The 20,381-nt window shown below is 41.2% G+C and overlaps 1 protein-coding gene across 5 annotated transcripts in view; it reads right to left on the bottom strand.

Annotated features, from left to right (window-relative positions):
• Window positions 1-20,381, bottom strand: part of BACH2 (BACH transcriptional regulator 2) — a 253,359-nt gene that overhangs the window by 211,970 nt on the left and 21,008 nt on the right. The window contains exon 1 of one of the 5 annotated variants that reach the window (XM_075923894.1): window positions 7,871-7,895. The exons of the other annotated variants lie outside the window; for them this stretch is intronic. The gene's annotated coding sequence lies outside the window, so the exon portion shown is untranslated. Of the gene's footprint in view, window positions 1-7,870; window positions 7,896-20,381 lie in introns of those variants that run through there. 5 annotated transcript variants of the gene reach the window in all.

Here is a 20,381-nt window from a genome sequence, read left to right on the forward strand (position 1 = left end):
CATTTTCATTTTGTGAGCATTACTACATACCAACTCCATTACAATAAATTGTTCATGCTTCTACATTTGATTCAATGCAAGTTTTTTACTTTAAGGGGGAAAAAGTTATAAGAACAGATCTTTGTATAGTAAGATTTACCTATACAACAAAAAGTTTTAAAATGGAACTAAATCAAAACTGGTATGGTAGATTGAAGAAAAGGGCATCTGGAATGGAAATCAAGTTGAATAAGCAAAATGACGAAACCACGGAAAACCAGAATATGCAATTAGCATACCATATCAGGACTTCTTCAGTGTTGATGTTTTTGTGTTCTAATGCATCATGCACAGTAATACAGGGTAAGAAAACTAAATACTTTGCATCATCCACAATAAGTTTGTGTCTTGGATTTTGCATATTCATATTATTTCCCACCTCATAACTAAAGAGAAAAGTACACCATTTTTAAAAAATAATTGCTTGTGCTACCAAAAAACAAAACATCTTACAAAAAGAGAGCAAAAATCAGAAAAGTGTCTATGAATTACCTAAGACATCAGAGTAGCAAATCAGGTATGAACCTTAAATTCAACTTAGACTGGCAGGGACCAAAAGTTGCTACTATCTGATAGATATTTGATTATTTGTATTAACTCTGAAGGTCTATCTCCTCCCCAGTAAGGAAATAGCCATCATAAAACACTATTACTACTTGCCTTACTGGCAGTCTCAGAAAAAATACCAAAGACAATGTCTGAAGAAAGGAATATTCAGTGCATGAGAATGAAGGCAGGTGCCAGAGGAGGGAAGAGGAAAAAAAGAATGAAGAGTGGAGGGGGCTTCAAAAAGGGAAGTGAAGTGTACATCTACACTGCCATGGAAAAAAAAAAAAAAAAAAAAAAAAACCCAAACGCAACACCAAGTCTCAGAGCCTGGGCCAGATGACATAGCCTTGCAGGACTCGGCCTTCAGAAATAAAACTGCAGTAGATGTTTGGGCTCAGCTGAAATCTAGGCTCTGAAACCCCAAGAAATTTGAGTCCACGTTCCAGCCCAAGCTTGAACAGTTACTTTATCATTTTTAGCCCTGCAGCCCCAAGAGCTCCTGGCCTGGGTCAACTAGGGCTGTGCTGTGGGTCATTTATTGTATGCCTACTTTGCAATAAAAGACAGCAAAAGCTATGCAGAGGCACCTAGTGATCACACTATGGAACCGGATTCTCAAAGGTAAAGATAAGGAGAAAGCTCACTTCATCACTATGAATTCGTCTACACTACATGGCTATTTTTGGATATCGTAGGTATCCCGAAATAGCTACCCTGCATCTACACAAGCCGCCCGCTATTTCAAAATATTTTTCAAAAGGGCGTACCATCCTGGTAAACCTCGTTGCACAAGGATTAAGGGATGGCTTCAAATAGCACGTTATTTTGAAATTCTGTGCTGTGTAGACGTGCCAAATTTCAAAATAAGCTATTTTGAAATAGATTCGAGAGAAGATATTCAAGTTGCATAACACAAATTGCATATCTTATTTCGAGTTTAGGGTGCTGTGTAGACACACCCTAAGGGACAAATTCTAATACCTTTACACTCAGTAGTAATTATACCACATCAGACAAGTTAAATATAGTATAAAGTACTTTCCATACTTGAATAAGGATATAAAATCTAGCCCTCAATAAATATATCCTTTATTTTTGTACTGAAATGTTGGGAAGTGCATAACCCAGCAGTCTAGTCCTCCCCAATAATCTGGGGAAGCTCTTGACTTTTTTATTCCCTTGATTTTTCCCTTACCATAACAAAAGTTTGCCAACCATGCTCCAGAAGACCCTAAGAAGTTCTGCCATATCGAACATATTTGTGTTTCCTGACTGCATACAAAAACTATTCAACCTTGTAGGAGATGATAGAAGAGCATTTTCTTTTGCATTTTCATATTAAAGTTTCAGGAGAAAGAAAACAATTTACACACACCAAGTATATTATGTATAAGCAAACTACTGGCAGAGGCTTTGATGTGTTTCAACACTCCTACTGGGGTTGGTAGAATCAGACTGAGCTAAGAAGAGTTGATGAGTTTGAGATACTTTTGTTCTCATGTTTGATGTTCATTCACACTTTGAAAGTAAAAATGTTGGAATGTGCTCATTATTCCTGCACAGTAAACGTGTGCTTCTATCAGAGGCCTAAACTAGTTGTCAGCAGTGTAATGCAGATTGTACACAATGTGGAATGCTTTATTATTTCTATGTGTTTCACCCACAAAAGTGTGAATTTGTAAAAGTCTCATACAATAATTATTATAAAAATTGGTGATTTAGTTTGGTCTCAAGAAGTTATGCATGTTCTCCCTAAACTTACAGAACTGACTTTTAATCTTACTGCTTCCCATCTTACTCTGGAGCAGTCTCATTAAAAAAGAAAGAATGTTAAGGAGGAAAAATCCATGAATCTGATTTAATATGAAGAATCAGTTTCTTTTAAAAGCAAGAAAATGAGAATAATAACAAAAGACTGAATTTATACTTTTGTGGCATCTATTTGTAAATTCTTTGTATGAATAACAGAAGCACCTCAATTTACCTGCTTACTATTATCCAGCCTGATTGCATCCAGTTAAATCAAAGGCATCTCTTATGGAGCAGGAAATCAGGAAATTAAAACAATGACAATTACAGGGTACTGCCACAGAATGCTAAGGAGGAAGCTATCTATTGGGAAATGCCCACCTACCAGACTCCAACCTGGTTAACAGGATATCTTTCCCCCGCAGGCTCAAATGGACCATAAACTGTTTGAAACCCTGGCTTAGAGTAGGGTGGGGATAAAACTGGCAGAAGCAGCATGATTGAGAGGAATCTGTGAGAGACACTGGGAATGCTGATAGGCTGTCTGTCTCTGACAAAAGAGATGCAGGTAATTGGGCTCTTTGGTACTTACCAAAACTGAAAGGAAAGATTAAGGTTTGAGAGAGAGAAAATATAGTATCACTGTGTGTAAAATAGAGATAATCACACTAACCTCCTTTGCAAAGTTCTTTAAGTGCTACATATAAAAGGCATTATAAAATGGCTACATATTATTATAAACGTACACAACTTTTTTTTTTTTTCATTTTATCTCAATATTATGTACCTTTGGACAAATAAATGAACTTCATTTTGCAAAAACTGTTTTTTAATCATTTTAATCAGCTGGTGGCCCTAGACCACACACAGATGGGCCTGTTGTGCTATCATGTACGGTAAACTGGGGGATTGAATATAAGGGATCCAACTGAACACCAGTCGAACTGCAAGACCTTCACCAAGAAAAGGATGAAGGGAGTGAAACCTGCCCCGAAGATGCAAAAGGATCTAAACCACAGCTTGCCCTGTCACGGTGACACATACCTATAATCAATCACATTCATCTGTATTAAGTGTTTAAGAAATACACTGAGGACAAACAGGCTTTTAGCTCTGTTTGGATGATACTATTACTGCTCCAATTGTATTTAAACATAAATTGAAAGCATTTTATTAAAAGGAGAGATGGTCTAGCCTGGCTTTAACTTTTGCTTCTCTTTATCCTTGGCTAAAATTGCATTCCCTCCTGCCCCACTGACAATTTTCTTGCTGGGTAATTTGTAGGTCTGCCTCCAAAACTACTGCAATGACTGTTTCCTCCTCACATACACTTTCACAATGGTAGAAGCACATCACTCCTCATAAACCCACCTGATTTCACACTTTTCATTTCTAAAGCTATCTGCAAACAGTACTAGTTTCAGGGGAGGATTAATTAATCTCCATCTTGTCAATGAGAAAAGGAAAGGAAAGGACTTCCAAAGGCCACAGAAGGAATGCATGATAGAACCGGGACTAGAATGCAGGTTGGGTTGTCAGATGGTTTCAACAAAAACACTGGATACACTTGACATTACATCACAATCTACATTACATCTTATTTAGAAAATACCAGACATTTATATTTTCTCAATTTGTTTCCCGAACAGAAAGCTCAAATACTGGACTGTCTGGTTCAAAACCGGACACCTGGCAACCCTAAATGCAGGACTTCTTCCCCAATATTGTTAGACTTCTGTTTCTCCAGCTGTGTGATTTTGTATCAATAGGTTCTGAGGATCTAGTATTATAATTTTATTAATCCCTTCTCACTGTCACCTTAGTAATACAGATAAATAAACCATTAACAAGCCATACAAACCCACATTTAGGATTAATTTAGTACTGATCTATGCAATGCAAAAAACTTACTACAGGCAGTTTTCCACTAGGGATGTGAATGGTTAATCAGTAAACCTCACCCTTAACGGGTAAGACTTACCAGTAACAGTTAACTGGTGGAGGCTGGAGCAGCCCCTTCACCTGCTGCAGGCAGGGAGCTGCACCAGTCCCACAGGAACCACTGCAGCCAGGAAGAGGGGGCATTCCAGCTCTGTTGGAGCATCCTCCTTTGTTAAATTAGTCGACCAGTTAGACAAAATTTAAACAGTTAACTAACTTAATGGAATTTTACATCCCTCTTTCCCACGTTAGACCCTGCATCTTATTAGTATTTCCCTCTCTGAGCTCATGGGGATGGGCAGGAGAATTCTCTTCAAGTTCATTTTGATGAGTTGTAGAACTTGAGGGTAGGGGAAGGAATTCCTCATGACCATGTCTACTCTAGGGATGCTGCAGCTGTGATGTTGTAGCACTTGCAGTGCAAACACCTCCAAAATCCACAGATGGGGATTTTTCATTGAATGTAGTTAATCCACCTGCCTGAGCAGCTAGGTTAACTGAAGAATAGTTCTCTCGATTAATCCACTTCTACACAGGGGTACGGTTGATTGAAGTACAGCACTCAAATGTGTGAATTTTTTTACAACCTTGTGAAATATACTAACTAAATTTTAAGGGCAGACCAGGCTTACGTCTTAATTTTGTTACTGTCGTCTTGTTTAGGTCAGAAAAGATAGATGGATGAATGTTGCATGACAGATTAAACGAACATGTAAAGGGGGAGATAAATATTTAGCATTCATGTTTTACCACAAGAACTCGGGCCTCCTGTGAAATCATGGCTCCATTGCCCAGGGTGCTTACAAAAGGCATAGTAAAAGATGGTTCTCACCTCAAAGAACTCACAACCTCAGGCCATGTCTAGCATTTACGTTGCAAAAACTTTTGCCACACAGAGGGAATATAATAATCGTGTGTTTGTATAAATGCATAACTGCTGAAATTTTTAGCGGTTAAATGTTTACATGCGGGGGGAGGCAACAGACTCCTACCTGCCCCTCCTCCTGGTGCCTCTGATAAGGTGGGGAGAGAAGGTGGCTCTGCGAAGCCCATATGCACAGGGAGCCTGTTTGAAAGCCGGCTTCCCATATGTACTAGTTCCTGCCTGCCCCATGAGTGTAAATGTGTAACTGCTAAAAATTTCTATCAGAGGCAGCAGTGTGGGGGGAGGGGCTCTACAGGAGCAAGCCATCTCCCCACAAGCACCAGCTCCTGCCTGTCCCATTGCATGCAAACATGTAACAGCTGAAAATGTCAGCAGTTACATATTTACACAAATAAATAAGTACACACTAACATTCCTACACACATGTGCTCTTACAGAGGCACAGCTTTACCAATACAGCTGTGCCATTGTAAGCTTGGAAGAGTAGACATGGCCTAAATAGACAAGGATGGGAAGAGAAGAGAGGGTAACTGATTTGCCTAAAGACAAAGCAGATAAACATCAGGAGTCAGGGAAGTCCCACGGAAACCAGAGACCTAGCATCAGATTCTTTCTGTGCGTGCTCTGCTGCAATTTAGTCTGATAATCTCCATAATTCCATATCCAGAAAGAATCACTGAGACTGGTTTGCTGAATTTGCAGCCACTATTTAGGTAGAGATGATATCAAGCAGGTATTCAATCCTTATCCAGTATAATACTACACAACAAGATGGGAGAGCAGTGGTGATGAAATTTTAATTTATCTGTAAAACACGAGGCAGCCAATCACAAAAAATCCATTCACTAAAGCCTTTGCTTTCCATAAATTCTCCGATTTGTTGCTAGCATTACCACTGGACTCCTCCTGGATTATTGCCCTTTGAGCTTTTAATGTGCTGGATGATGCAAGCTCAGATAGGACAGCAGGTGTATTCCTAGAATTAATGGGCTCCCTGAATTTAATCAAGAAGAGTTTCCGTGGAACACAAGCAGTTTGTTTGGCTGTGTCTTTCTACCGTGTTTGAACGTTTTTAATACAATAAACTTCCAATAATCCGGCATCTTTAGGACCCGGGGGTGCCGGATTATCAGATATGCCGGAGTACCGGAAGGGGGGGAACTATGAGAGATCCGGGGTGTGGGGAGGTATGGGAGGGGAGGAGAAGTCAGCAGTGAACTGTGAAGCCTGAGAGAGGGCGGCGCTGCGGGACCAACCTGGCAGGACCCCAGCTACTCTGCCCCCGGCTTCTCCAAGTCAGCCGCTGGTCAGTTTCAGCAGCTGCTGACTTGGGGAAGCCAGGGGCAGAGCAGCTGGGGTGCTACCGGGTTGGTCCCGTAGCGCTGCCCCTCACCTGAGAGGTGCTGCGGGACCCACCCGGCAGCACTCCAAATGCTCTGCCCCCGGCTTCCTAAATCAGCTGCTGGTCAGTTTCAGCAACAGCAGACTTGGGGAAGCCCTGGGACAGAGCACTCCAGCTGCTCTGGCCCCAGCTTCCCCAAGTCCACCGCTGAAACTGACCAGCAGCGGCCTTGGAGAAGCCCGGGGCAGAGCAGCTCCAATTGTCCAGCTGGCCAGAACACTGCCAGGTTCCAGTTGGTGCCAGACTATCAGGAGTGCCAGACCACTGGATGCTGGACAATTGGAGTTTTACTGTACTCAGATTATTACAACCTGCTAGTTGGTCCAATAGTCATTTCATGCTTTTCAATGAAGGAGGTTTATGCACTTATGTGTATATGTCCTCAGAGATGAATATATGCTACAAGGAACTAAACATAATTGAGAATGTGTGACACTTTATCCAGATGGGATAGAGGAGTTCTTTAAAAAAAATAATTCCATCTTTAAACTATTTAATAACGTTAAGTTTTTAAATGACTATAATACAATGCATTCTGCTAGCAATAATAATAATAATAATAATACCACCTCAGGTGGGTGGTAATTTTAGTTCTAGCATACTTAAGCTTTTCCTCAGAACAAAACTACCCAATATTGGTTAAAAACCAGTCAGATGCACTCCTCACTCTCACACATTACATTGGGGCCCAAGAATAAAGGATACATATATGAGGGGATATGCAAGTGCACTCACAATATATATCAGTATGTTCAGTGAATTATCCCTTTTAAGTACTCAGCATTAAAAATAAAAACCTAAATACCTTATGCAGTTACTCTGACACACACATCAGATATAATCCTCTCCACCACACAAAGTTGGATCCCTCTACATTCAACATAATACTATTTACAACAAAATGTTCTTTAGGCAGATAGCAAAAGATCACCTAACACAATGTAAGCTGATGAATATTTATAAATACATTGTGTAAGGATGTAACATGGTATGAAAGTTGATTTTTCCATGAACGAAAGTACAGATACATCAAAAAAGATGAAATAATTAAAGTATAGTTAATATGCAGATACAGGATAATAAGCCACAAATTACTAAATACCACCACAATGATTTCTAATGGTGACAACCTCTCAGGGCACACCCAGCAATGCTTCCAGAAGCAGGAAATAAAATAACATTCAATCGCCTTGATTAAAAGGTAACAATGTTCAAAGAAAACAAAATACAAGTATAAAGGACCCTTAGGAGATCAAGAAAATAGTTTTTCTTTGTGTTTAAATGCCAATGCATAGTATACTTACTCATCTGATATGTAGCCTACAGCTCCAAGCACAATCTGCAAACAAAGAAAAACAAAACAAACTGCCTATATATATTTCTCTTATAAAAAAGTGAAATGTATTTTGATATTGAAAATGATGGAGTTGAATGCCTCTAAGTTTTGAAAATTAACATTTCCTGCAATATCAGCTTTCACAGAACAAAGTCTAATGAGTGAAATAATTAAAGTATATCCTAGCTTACAGAGACAAGCTTAGAGAAAAATCTGTGCAAGCCTGAAAACTTGTCCCTCTCACCAACAGTAGTTGGTCGAATAAGAAATATTGCTTCTCCTACGTCTCTCTAATATCATGGCTAAAATATTGCACGCAGAAAAAAGTTTGACAGATTTTATCTAGTATATACTTTAGTCGTTAGAATCAGCATTTCTTAACAAAAGTGCAACAGTAAGCACACATATTTAAAAAGGTTTTTTTCTCATCTGAGTAGAGAGAGAAATTCTGGCATATGCATCACTTCCATTAGAGCTAATGAGAGTGGCACATAATACCTCCAGAAGTTAAATATACCCAACATACACCTTTGCTGGTCATTAACTGCTTTCTAGAACCAAAATCCATTCCAGCAGGTGATATTACTTCTCATATTTCTCAGCAGTCCACCAATTCAGCTGTGTGAAAGTGTAGCTGCATAGTAAATGAAGGTATCAGTGGTAAATGCAACATGACAAATTCTATCATACTTTATGATAAAGTAATAATATATGCAAGTGTCTGATATATGGGATGCGTACCCAAAACAGCCCACACTTTTCCCTGCATTTATTGAAAGTTAAACTGAAATACTTAAAGCTGAAACAGTCAGATAAACTAAATCTTCCAAAGTGAAACTCAAAATGGTTGTCAACAGTAGGGATGTAGGATTTAACCAGTTAGACTCTTCATGAGACACCCGTCAGCGCCGCGAGGCCAGGAGTGCTGGCAGCCCTATGGAGCTTATACTGCAGAGCTTACGGTGCAGCCAGCTCCCTAAGAAGTGGGGTCGGGAGCCTGTGTGCACTGGGAGCCATCTATAAGCCAGCTCCCGGACCCATTCCCAGCTGCTGCTCCATGCTGCAGGCTCTGAAGCATAAATCTTAGGGATATTAAAATGCATTAAAGTAACCATGTAACCGCTGACAAATTTCAATAGTTACACAGTTACACGCAGAGGACAGGCAGCTCCCTGGGAACTTGTGCATGCAGGCAGCTGGTTCATGCAGCAACTGCTCTTTAAGCCAGCTCCCCAGACATACTGGGAACCTGCATGTAACTGTGAAGGTTAACCAGTGAACTCAGGATCATCCGTTATCCGTGTACATGCCTATACGTTCACATCCCTAATAATGCTTATATTGCAGAGCCTACAGGGAAGCTGGCTAGGGATGTGAAGATTTAACTCACTGTTAGGGTTAACTGGTGGGGCTGGAGCAGCTCCCCACCTGCCATGGGCATGGGGATGCTCCAGTCTCAAAAGGGTTAGGGATGTTAGCAACTAGTCAACTAATCAATAAGCAAGAGATTATAATCAATTAGCACCATCGACTAGTCGCTCCTCCCCCCCCCACCCCGCCCCACTGCGGCTCTGCCACTGTAAAGCCCAGGGAAGTCGGTGTGCGAAATCACTAGCTTAGCTCCTGCTCTGCGGGTGTCTTTTCATTCATCACACCTCACACAATGTGAGGTGTGATGAATGAAAAGACACCCGTGAGAAGTGGCCATGCTAGCAATTTTGCGCGAAGGCTTCCCTGGGCTTTACAATGCAGAGTCGTAGCCAGGGAGGTTTTGCTGTGAATCGGCGCGAGCCAAACTGAGCACCGCAACTGCATGCTGTTGTTAACTAATCGAACAGTCAACAGAAAATCTATCAACTATTCGATTAGGGAAGTAATAGCATTTTTATATCTCTAACAGGGGCCCACTATCAACAGTAGAGATGTAGGAGTTAACCAGTTAAATTCTTCATGGGATGTTCCACAGCGCCGCAAGGCCAGGAGCGCTAGCAGCCCTATGGAGCTTATACTGCAGAACTTACAGTGCAGCCAGCTCCCTAAGAAGAGGGATCTGGCTGTGGGGCACCCTGACCCTTTGTAGGCAGGGGCTCCTTCAGCCTCCAATTGAAGCAGTCCCTATCCATGCAGGAGCATGGGGGGGGGGGGGCATTCCATTCCAGCAGGGAGCCTTTCCAGCTGGGCTGGACTGCTCCTCCTCCCTCCCTCTCCCTCCGCTCATACGTCTTTAATTGGTTAACCGAGTAAATAATATGTTTAACCAGTCAGCCAATTTCACTTCCCTAAAACTGGTATCCTGGTAGCAGGGCCAGCAGCTAGAGCTGGTGTGCGCTGGGAGCCAGTTTATGAAGCTTAGTCTCCAGCCCCCATAGCATAATTGTATAACTGCTATGATTTTTAATGGTTACATTTTTTACCGGGTTTTACAACGCTAGTCAATGGCCAAATTCATGTAATCCCAACTTCTCTACATTCAACTGGTCAAAATGAGCTGACCTATATACAACAGATGGAAAAATAGAGGTTAGCTGGAAAAAGCAAAAAAAAAAAAAAAAAAAAAAAAAAGGGAATTCTTTGTAAGACCATATGAAAAACAGACAGCATGTTTCCCCAGTGCCAAAGACCCACAAATCTGGGTCTGATGTGAAATATGGTTTTGAAAATGTTAATAGTTTTCAAGGTATTATCAATTTGTGTGTATGTTCTTTTCACTGTGCTTTTAAAAAAAAACTAAGCCAATAAAGAATTTCTTTTGAAAAAGGCACGCAACGGGAAAGAAATCAGAATTTATTTTGGTAGTACAGGTCTATTGATAGAATTATTGAAGGTCATACTTTCTAAGCATAACTTCACATAGTAAATATTGTGTTATAGATCTTTAATAAATTCATATTTTAGATTATATTTAAGCAAAAAGCTGGAATAATTGTTAAGTGTCAACCCCCTATGGCTATCAGCAGCTATGAACAGTAACTTAATGCAATTATTCTGAAAGCAACGATAAGTGGGCAGTCAAGCGAATTTGTAACTTAATGGTTTAATCAAGAAATTAAACAAGCAGGAGAAATTAATGACAATAATTCAACATTAGACTATACTTACTACAAAATATGAGAAAGTATTGTAAACATTACATAATCTCATTTAAAGAGTCTGTGTAATGCATAGGTTTTACCAATATTTACTGACATTAATCTCGTTAAGCTACTTGAAGTGTTTTATTCAGTAACAGGATTGATTAGCTGAGAAAACAGAGGTTTCATACAAAAGTAACTGAAAGCTCTTTTTGTCAGCGTGATGAAATTTTTTAAGTAATTTGTTTAGAGTCTTAGAACACAAGACAAAACATTACGAATGGTTCTCTGATTGACAAATATGAAATATGTAAACCTATCTTGCCACTACAGTTTATATAGGGTCCGAAAGCCAGATAAGAAGCAATACTTCATTTCTCTCTTTTTCATGCTGCTCAATAGAACTTTCCATTTTCCCAGAAACGGATCTTGCCTCTGAAGCAGTGAAAACATCATCCATTCCACAAGAATGTGAAAATATTCATGATTAGACTGATGGAAATAAATGTATACCCAGGCAGAACCTCAGCTAGTGTGAAGGGTTATAATTTCCATGAAGCTAGAACAGCTAACACTAGCTAGAATTCTGACCTGCCACATCTGATATCTTTTGGCGTCTTTCATCAAGTATTGACACTCATCCTGGTTATTTGCTTTATTTCTACTTCCCCGTAATAAATTTCTCGGAAACAAGTTTGGATTCTACATGTTCCAGAACTATTACACACAATGGCTACAACATTTTCATGTAAGTTGCATATTAAAATGTTATCTCATATTGCATACATAAGGGATACCACTTTCTCATTACAGTTAAGTTGCTTTTTAGGAAATCAGAAGGATTTCATTATTTCAAGTGACAAAGATTAAAGGACTCTAAAGTACAGCACAGAATTTGATAGTTAAATTTTTTAACTTTAGATCTGAAATATTTCCCAGAGACATGCAGAAGACTGGTCACCAATGGTGGTTTGTTTTCATTTTTGAAAAGAAAAAAGAAAACAACAACTCATTATCAGAATAATCCAGATTATTCTACGAACATTTTATTGTTCACTATAAGAAACTGCATTTACAGTGCTCAAACCAAAATTTTTAATTTTGGACTTGAAGGAAGATTTATCCTTCAAATCTGTGGTCCATTTGGGACCTTTGTGCACTTCTTTAAAAATGAAATTATATATATATATATATATATATATATAAATTTTTTCAGAGAGAGAGAGAGAGAGAGAGATTTTAATACCAACCGGGTTATGGTGCTGAAAACCAAAAACAAACAAACAAAAAGAATGATAAAAATTACATATTGTCTTTGTTCAGATTAACCTTGTAAATGTTTTGATCATATTTTTTCTATACAAAGTTAATGTAAGTGTCTATTAGTTGCTTCCCTGCACCAAACTGGATCTAACAGCTATTGATCTTCCTTGTCCATGAATCCCATTTGTCTTCTCTGCTTCAGCCTCTCTCTGCCTTTCCATCAGTCTAATAAAAGCTTGTAGTTGAGTAGAAGCATTAGCTGACATCATTCCCATAGGTAAATGACTCAATCTTTTCCCTGCTTTTTCCTTAGTGATTGAGCTGACATCACCCCTCCTTTGAAACAGGAGCTGGCGAGAGTATGACATCAGAGATTAGTAATCCTTGAACAGTTTTTCCAAGAATTTGTGAGGCTAGCAGAACAGTCTCCAAACCACCAAAATCGCATCACACATTTATAGGTGGCCAGCTTTCAAGTTAGGCCATCCACATCATAATTACTGGAATCTATTGCCAGAAATTCTTCAATTGATTCAGACTTGGAAAAGTATAATACTAATGGTTACATCTGTAGAAAACACACTGCTGCTCTTCAAAAGCTTCAGAGAGGTAAAAACAATGAATAATCTAGCAGCACCTTAAAGACTAACAAAACATGTAGATGGTATCATGAGCTTTCGTGGGTACAACCCACTTCTTCAGATGACAGGAATATTAAAAGTCCAGATCCAAAAATAAATAGGGGATGGGGGGAAAGGAAGGGGAAAAAAGGCTGCTCTCCAGCCACACACACACACAGTAACAGGCTCTCACATCTATACACGTTCATGATTTTCATAGTATCCTGAACTCCAAGGCCAGAAGGAAATGTTGTTAAGTATGAACTCCTGTATAAGACAAGCCATAGAACTTGCTCAAAATAATTCCTAGCACATATTTTTAGAAACATGAAAGAAACTGCCAGAGATGAAGAATCAATCATGACCCTTGGTAAATGGTTCCAATCTCACTGTGAAAGGTTTATGTCTTATTTCCAGTCTGAATTTTTCTAGCTTCAATTCTAGCCATTGGATTGTACTTTTTTTCCTTCAAGACTGAAGAGTGCATGGTTAAATAGTTGTTCCCTATGCAGGAACTTACAGATAGTAATCAAGTCACCCTTCTCTTTATAAACAAATGCAACTGAGCTCTCAGTCTATCACTAGAAGGCGTGGTTCTAATCTGACTCTTCTTTGAGCCCCCTCCAATTTATCAACATTATTTTTAATTTTAAGCATCAAAACCAGACATAGTATTTTGGCAGTACAGGCAGTCCCTGACTTAAGAACAGGTTACGTTCTGAACACCTGATCGTAATTCAATTTGGTCGCAAGTCGGAAATACCCTTAAACACTCTGCCCGCGCTGTTCGAAAAACTTGATGTACATGGTTGTCAACTCGAAAATATTATAATGGGGTTAATGGGAGGTTGGTTGTAAGTATGGATGGTCGTAAGTTAGTGTGTTCGTAAGTCGGTGAGTTGCTGTAATTGCACTGGTGTCCACTCCAGAAGTAAAATAACCCCTCTACTGTTACTCAAGATTCTCGTAATTATGCATCTCAGGATCAGATTAGCTCTCTTAGACACAGCATCAAACTGGGAAATCATGTTCCACAGATTATCCACTCCCTCCATGAAATCTTTTTCAGTCATGGCTTCAAGAATAGAGTCCTCCATTGTGAAGTATGGCCTATATTCATTATTCCTAGATTTAGATATTTATATTTGGCCATAATGAAACACATAGGCTGTGTCCAGACTCAGGGTTTTTTTCGAAAAAAGTAGCCTTTTTTCGAAAAAACCTCACCTGCGTCTAGACTGCAGCCGCGTTCTTTTGAAATTAAATCGAAAGAACGCGGCTTTTCTTTCAATGGCGGTAAACCTCATTTCACGAGGAAGAACGCCTTCTTTCGAAAGTTCCTCTTTCGAAAGAAGGCGTTCTTCAATGTAAATAGGGCTTCTTTGAAAGAGAGCATCCAGACTCACTGGATGCTTTCTTTCGAAAAAGCAAGCCGCTTTTTCAAAAGTTCAACGTGCAGTCTAGACGCTCTCTTTCGAAAGAGGCTCTTTCGAAAGTATCTTTCGAAAGAGCCTCTTTCAAAAGAGGCTTGCAGTCTAGACATAGCCATAATGTTTGCTTGCACTCAACTCTACCAAGCAATCCAGATCACTCTAAATCAGTGACATGGCCCCTCTTCATTATTTACCAGTCCTCCAATGTTGGTGTTATCTGTAAATTTCATCAAAGATGACTTTACGTTTTCTTCTGTGTCATTGACAAAACGTAAAAGTACAGGAACAAGAACCAACCCCTGTGGGACTCGGAGAAACACCTGCTTGACAATGTCCTAATCTACAATTATATATTGAGACTTGTCTGTAACATTGTGGTAGTTGTGTTAATCTAAGAATACAAGACCGACAAGATGAGTAGTATCTTTTAGTGGACCAACTTCTGTTGGAAAGAGACACAAAGTTTTGGGCTTACAAAGAACTTTAGTTAACCCATTTAATATAAGGCATGCTACTAGTATTGGTCTAGTTCTTTAATCAAAATATTAGAGAGTATCAAGTCAAATGTCTTACAGAATTCAAGTATACTATGTCAGTTGGACCTCTCTGGTTTGTCATTTTTGGGACCTGACCGGCCCTGAAAAAGGGAATTTGCCAGACCAAGAGATGTTCCTTTCTACTGGCACCCCAGTCTCGTCTCCCCTCTCCACTGCTGGCCCTACTCGCCCCTGCTGGGCTGCTGCAGCCCTGGCCCAGCTACCAGGGCTGCAACATGCCTGGCCCTACTACTGGGGCTTCCACGCCCTCGCCCCCGCTATCAGGCTTGCTGCATCCCTGGTCCCAGCACCGGGGCTGCCGCAGCCCCAGTTGTGCTACTGGGGCTCAACCCCGAGTACAAGCCCTGGTAGCTCTGAGCCTTCAGCCCTCTTGCCACTGGGCCTCCCAGCCAGGACTCCCTGGTCTGGCAGCCAGACGAGGGAGGCTCAGTTTTTGGAGGTCCAACCTGTATTACCTTTATCAGACAAACCTGTAATTTCATGAAAGACTCAAAGTTGCTGTGATCATGGGATTTATAGTAAGTAAATGAAACCATTATTCCATATTGTGTGATACAGCCTAGAGCCATGTAGATTATGTCTCTTATTTTATTTCAATTGTTTTAGAAGCTGTTCCTCATACAGCAATACTTGAGATTAAATTTTTTTTTCCTAGAAACTCCCAATTATTTTAGTCAAGTATTATTACTAGATGTGGTCAGTGCACAGGGCTGCTTTATACTGTAAACAAGCAACTGCCATATTGGATCATACCTGTGGTTAAACTGGTCCTTACCTCTAGCAGTAGTCAGTAACAAATGCTTCAGAGGAAGATACAAGAAGCTTTGCATTATGCAGATTTGGAATAATATGCTCCAACATTAAGGGTATGTCTGTCTATTCTTACAAGAAGATCAACATTCCAGAGGTCGATCTTCTAGCATTCAATTTAGCAGGTCTAGCAGGAGACCCAAAGATCGAATGCTGAGGGCGTATGGTACTCCTCACCGGCGTATGGTACTCCTTCCTCTGTGAGGAGTAAGGGAAGCCGATGGGAGCAAATGCTCCCATTGGGCTCCCACTGAGGGGATGCCGCGATGGACTGGCTTAAGGTAAGCCGACTCCAGTTATGCCTATAGACCAGGCCTAACTGTCCTCCTAATCCTTCACAGTTGGACATTGGCTTACACTCTAAAGCATGAGGTTTCCAGTTCTCTACACTACAGGCTGTCTTCCCACAGGATGATGACTCACATTCAAGGTCTCAATCCTTATCCTCAAGATGCTTGCTCAGTGGTGTTGGCCCAGATATCTAGAAGATTGCCTGAAGCTCCAGGATGAAGATTAACTACTGTGACACAGGCACCCTTTCATGCCAACAGGCAGAGTATACAGGTTTTTACAAGGATTTAGTATGTGAGATAGATGCACAGTAGTTCATGAAAGGACGGCTCTTGGCTTTCTGTAGGGATCTCTCATGCCACCCTTTCATGAACTACTGTGCATCTGAGAGATCCCTACAGAAAGCCAAGAGCCCACTGATTATCGTAACCTTTGTGAAATTTATGTGTGCAAAATATTTAAAGAATTACGTATCGAAACAAAATGTTTTATTCTTAAGGGCTGAAAGTTAAAGCAGGTCACTGGGAGGTGACATACGTCAGGCACATCTCTTTCACACAGGAGGTAACAGATGCCGATCTCTGTCTGACCAGGGCAATACTGCATGCCTTACAATGGATGCCTATTTGCATAGGAGGTAAATAATAGTGAAAAGACTCGAACAGTCTACAAGAGAGAAAAATCTATACAGGGAAGAGAGAAGGGGGGCATCAGCAGGGTGTGATTTTTTTGTGTCTAAGACCTAAAGGATTAGGTCTGATATATTAGGGAATTAAAAACAAAAACAAACAAACACAGAGGAAGCAAGAAACTGTCAAGTGATTTCTCTCATGAGAAGCGCATCACAGCTATCCTGGCCGTAAACTGTAAGTGAGCAATACTTTATTAGACGTGTTAGTTAAGTTTAGGCTCCAGAATGCATGTTATAAATCAGGTGTGGGGAACCTAGATTGCCTGGATCCAGCCACTAAGGTTTGGGGCTTCCCTACCTCTCACTCCAGCCCTGATGACCATCAAAAGCCTTGCCACCACCTTCCACTCAGCATTTCCATCTGTTTTCTCTGACGTAAACAAACAGCAGCATAGATGCATTTTAAAACAAAAACAAAAAACATACATTACACGCACACAGAACCTGCCAGCCCCAGGGAAGAGGAGGAGGAGAGATAGAATTACATGTGACACCACACGGCTTAATGCACTGTTGGAAGATGCTCAGATACTTTACTATAGGGATGGGGCAGTGTATCAGAGGGGTAGCCGTGTTAGTCTGAATCTGCAAAAGCGGCAAGGAGTCCTGTGGCACCTTATAGACTAACTGCAGTGTAGGAGCATAAGCTTTCGTAGGCAAAGACCCACTTCGTCAGATGCATGTAGTGGAAATATCCAGAGGCAGGTATAAATATGCAGGCCAGAATCAGGCTGGAGATGACGAGGTGGATCCAATCAAGGAGGATGAGCCCCACTTCTAGTAGCTGATCTGGAGGTGTGAATTCCAAGAGAGTGGAAGCTGCTTTTGTAGTTAGCAAGCCATTCACAGTCTTTGTTTAATCTAGAGTTGATTGTGTCAAACTTGAAGATGAACTGTAGCTCAGCAGTTTCTCTTTGAAGTCTGGTCCTGAAGTTTTTTTGCTGCAGGATGGCTACCTTTAGATCTGCAATTGTGTGTCTAGGGAGATTGAAGTGTTCCCCTACAGGTTTTTGTATGTTGCCATTCCTAATATCAGATTTGTGTCCATTGATTCTTTTACGTAAGGACTGTCCAGTTTGGCCGATGTATATAGCAGTGGGGCATTGTTGACACATGATGGCATATATTACGTTGGTAGATGTGCAGGAGAATGTACTAGTGACAGTATGGCTGATCTGGTTAGGTCCTGTGATGGTGTTGCTGGTGTATATATGTGGGCAGAGTTGGCACCGAGGTTTGTTGCAAGGATTGGTTCCTGAGTTTGAGTTATTATGGTGCGGTGTGTAGTTTTGGTGAGAATATGCTTCAGGTTGGCGGGTTGTCTGTGGGCAAGGATCAGCCTACCTCCCAAGGCCTGTGAAAGCGAGGGATCATTGTCCAGGATGAGTTGTAGATCACTAATGATGCGTTGGAGAGGTTTTAGCTGGGGACTGTAGGTGATGGCCAGTGGTGTTCTGTTGGTTTCTTTCTTGGGCTTGTCCCGTAGCAGGAGGCTTCTGAGTACACGTCTGGCTCTGTCAATCTGTCTCCCCACTTCCTCGTGTGGGTATTGCAGTTTACAGAATGCTTGTTGAAGATCTTGTAGGTATAGTTCTCTGTCTGAGGGTTTGGAGCATATGCGGTTGTACCTCAGTGCTTGGCTGTAAACAATGGATCGTGTGGTGTGTCCGGGATGGAAGCTGGAGGCATGCAGGTTAAGTATAGCGGTCGGTAGGTTTTCGGTATAGGGTGGTATTGATGTGACCGTCACTTATTTGTAACGTGGTGTCCAGGAAATGGACCTCCCGTGTAGATTGGTCCATGCTGAGGTTGATGGTGGGGTGGAAGCTGTTGAAATCATGGTGAAATTCTTCCAGAGTCTCCTTCCCATGGGTCCAGATGATGAAGATGTCATCGATGTAGCGTAGGTAGAGAAGGGGTGTAAGTGGACGAGAACTGAGGAAGCGTTGTTCCAAGTCAGCCATAAAAATGTTGGCGTATTGTGGGGCCATACGGGTGCCCATAGCAGTGCCACTGGTCTGGAGATATATGTTGTCACCAAATCTGAAATAGTTGTGTGTGAGGATAAATTCACAGAGTTCAGCCACCAGTTGTGCTGTGGCATCATCAGGGATACTGTTCCTGACAGCTTGTACTCCATCTGCATGTGGGATGTTTGTGTAAAGAGCCTCTACATCCATGGTGGCTAGGATGGTGTTTTCTGGAAGATCACCTATGCATTGTACTTTTCTCAGGAAATCCGTAGTGTCACGGAGGTAACTGGGAGTGCTGGTGGTGTAGGGTCTGAGCAGAGAGTTCACATAGCCAGACAGTCCTTCAGTTACTCCCTATAGTAAGAATCTGTACAGAACAGTTGCTGAGCTGCCTTTCCTGCATTGATACAATTATTTCAGAACTCTTCATCCACTTTAAGTAACTAAATATCACTAATATACAGATACACTGTACTCAAATTAGGCTAAGTGTGACGGGGTGCCGAAGTCCTGCGAGTCGCTGACCTCCGGACTCCACACTGAGGGCGAGCGACAGAGTGGGGGAGGGCCCTGGTCTCCAGGATATGCAATTGGACTCAGAATTGGCAACCCCATAGACTGGGGGTACGAAGGAGTTGTTCCAGAGGCTGCCCTGGCTGGCATAGATTTGAGACTTGAGGGTTGGAGGGGGAATTAGGTCGGAGTGTGGGGTCCAGACACTAGTGGGCTCACAATGAGTGTGCTCACAACTGGCTGGGTGAGCATCCCACATGGCGCCGGGCAGGTCGCACCAGGACACTAAGCACAAATATATTTACTCAATAAAGAGATCTCCACCTACACATGAAACAGAATATTACAGATTTAAGCATACTAAGTTCTCAACCAAAAGAAAAAAAAAAGGAGTAGACAGTGACGAAAAGAAACCTTTCCTGATGCCTCTTCTGGAAGGCAAACCTGAAACAGAGTCTCCTGTGGTTAGAATAATTAGATGGCTTCTTTTTCTCCACCATTTTGACTATTTTCTAAGCCAGGAGCAAGGCAATGAGTGAAGAAGTGATGTGAGGCCTGGAGTCTCTTGCCAATGGACAGCAAATGCATCCTTCTACTCAAGCACCACCAGTTCCTCAATATCGGATACAATATCTGGGACTTAGTTATTTTCAGCACACATTGCTCCTGCTTTACTTTTCTGTCCACTCTCATGCTCTGGTGTCTTGCTCAGCCAGTTCCTGTGTGTGCTGAAGTGGAAGGGGAAGAAAAGGGTGTTAAAGGATTCACATTTTACACAAGCTACTGCAAGCTTCTTTAACGGACTCTGGCATTTAGGCTATCCCACCTTTTAAGCTACCACAGTGAAAGCTGAAATGAATTTTTTCAGTGTTCTTTAAAATATCAGGAGATCCAGAGGAGCCTGTCTTCTGTTCTACTACATAGTTTCTTTGCCCAAAGGAAAGTCCAGGGGAAATTATTATTTGCAGCTGGTGGGGTAGGTACTCCCCCACCACATACTCACAGCTTGCAGCTGTCATGGATGACATTCAAGGGAGGTAGATATGTTTACTCACCAGATCTGTTGCACCACCACTTGAATAAAGTTTTTACTTATAGGAAGAAATACTAATAGTATCAAAATGGTTCCCTGACGGTTTAAGATCTAGGATTGGTGTTATGCCCTGCCCTATACTTAATTTCTACCCATGCACAAAATTGTTGAGACTACAGAATAATTCAAGTGACTCCCCAAAAAGACTGGTTCCAATTTTCTGT

This window comes from Pelodiscus sinensis, chromosome 3 (assembly GCF_049634645.1).
Source record: "Pelodiscus sinensis isolate JC-2024 chromosome 3, ASM4963464v1, whole genome shotgun sequence".
Classification (NCBI taxonomy): domain Eukaryota; kingdom Metazoa; phylum Chordata; order Testudines; family Trionychidae; genus Pelodiscus; species Pelodiscus sinensis.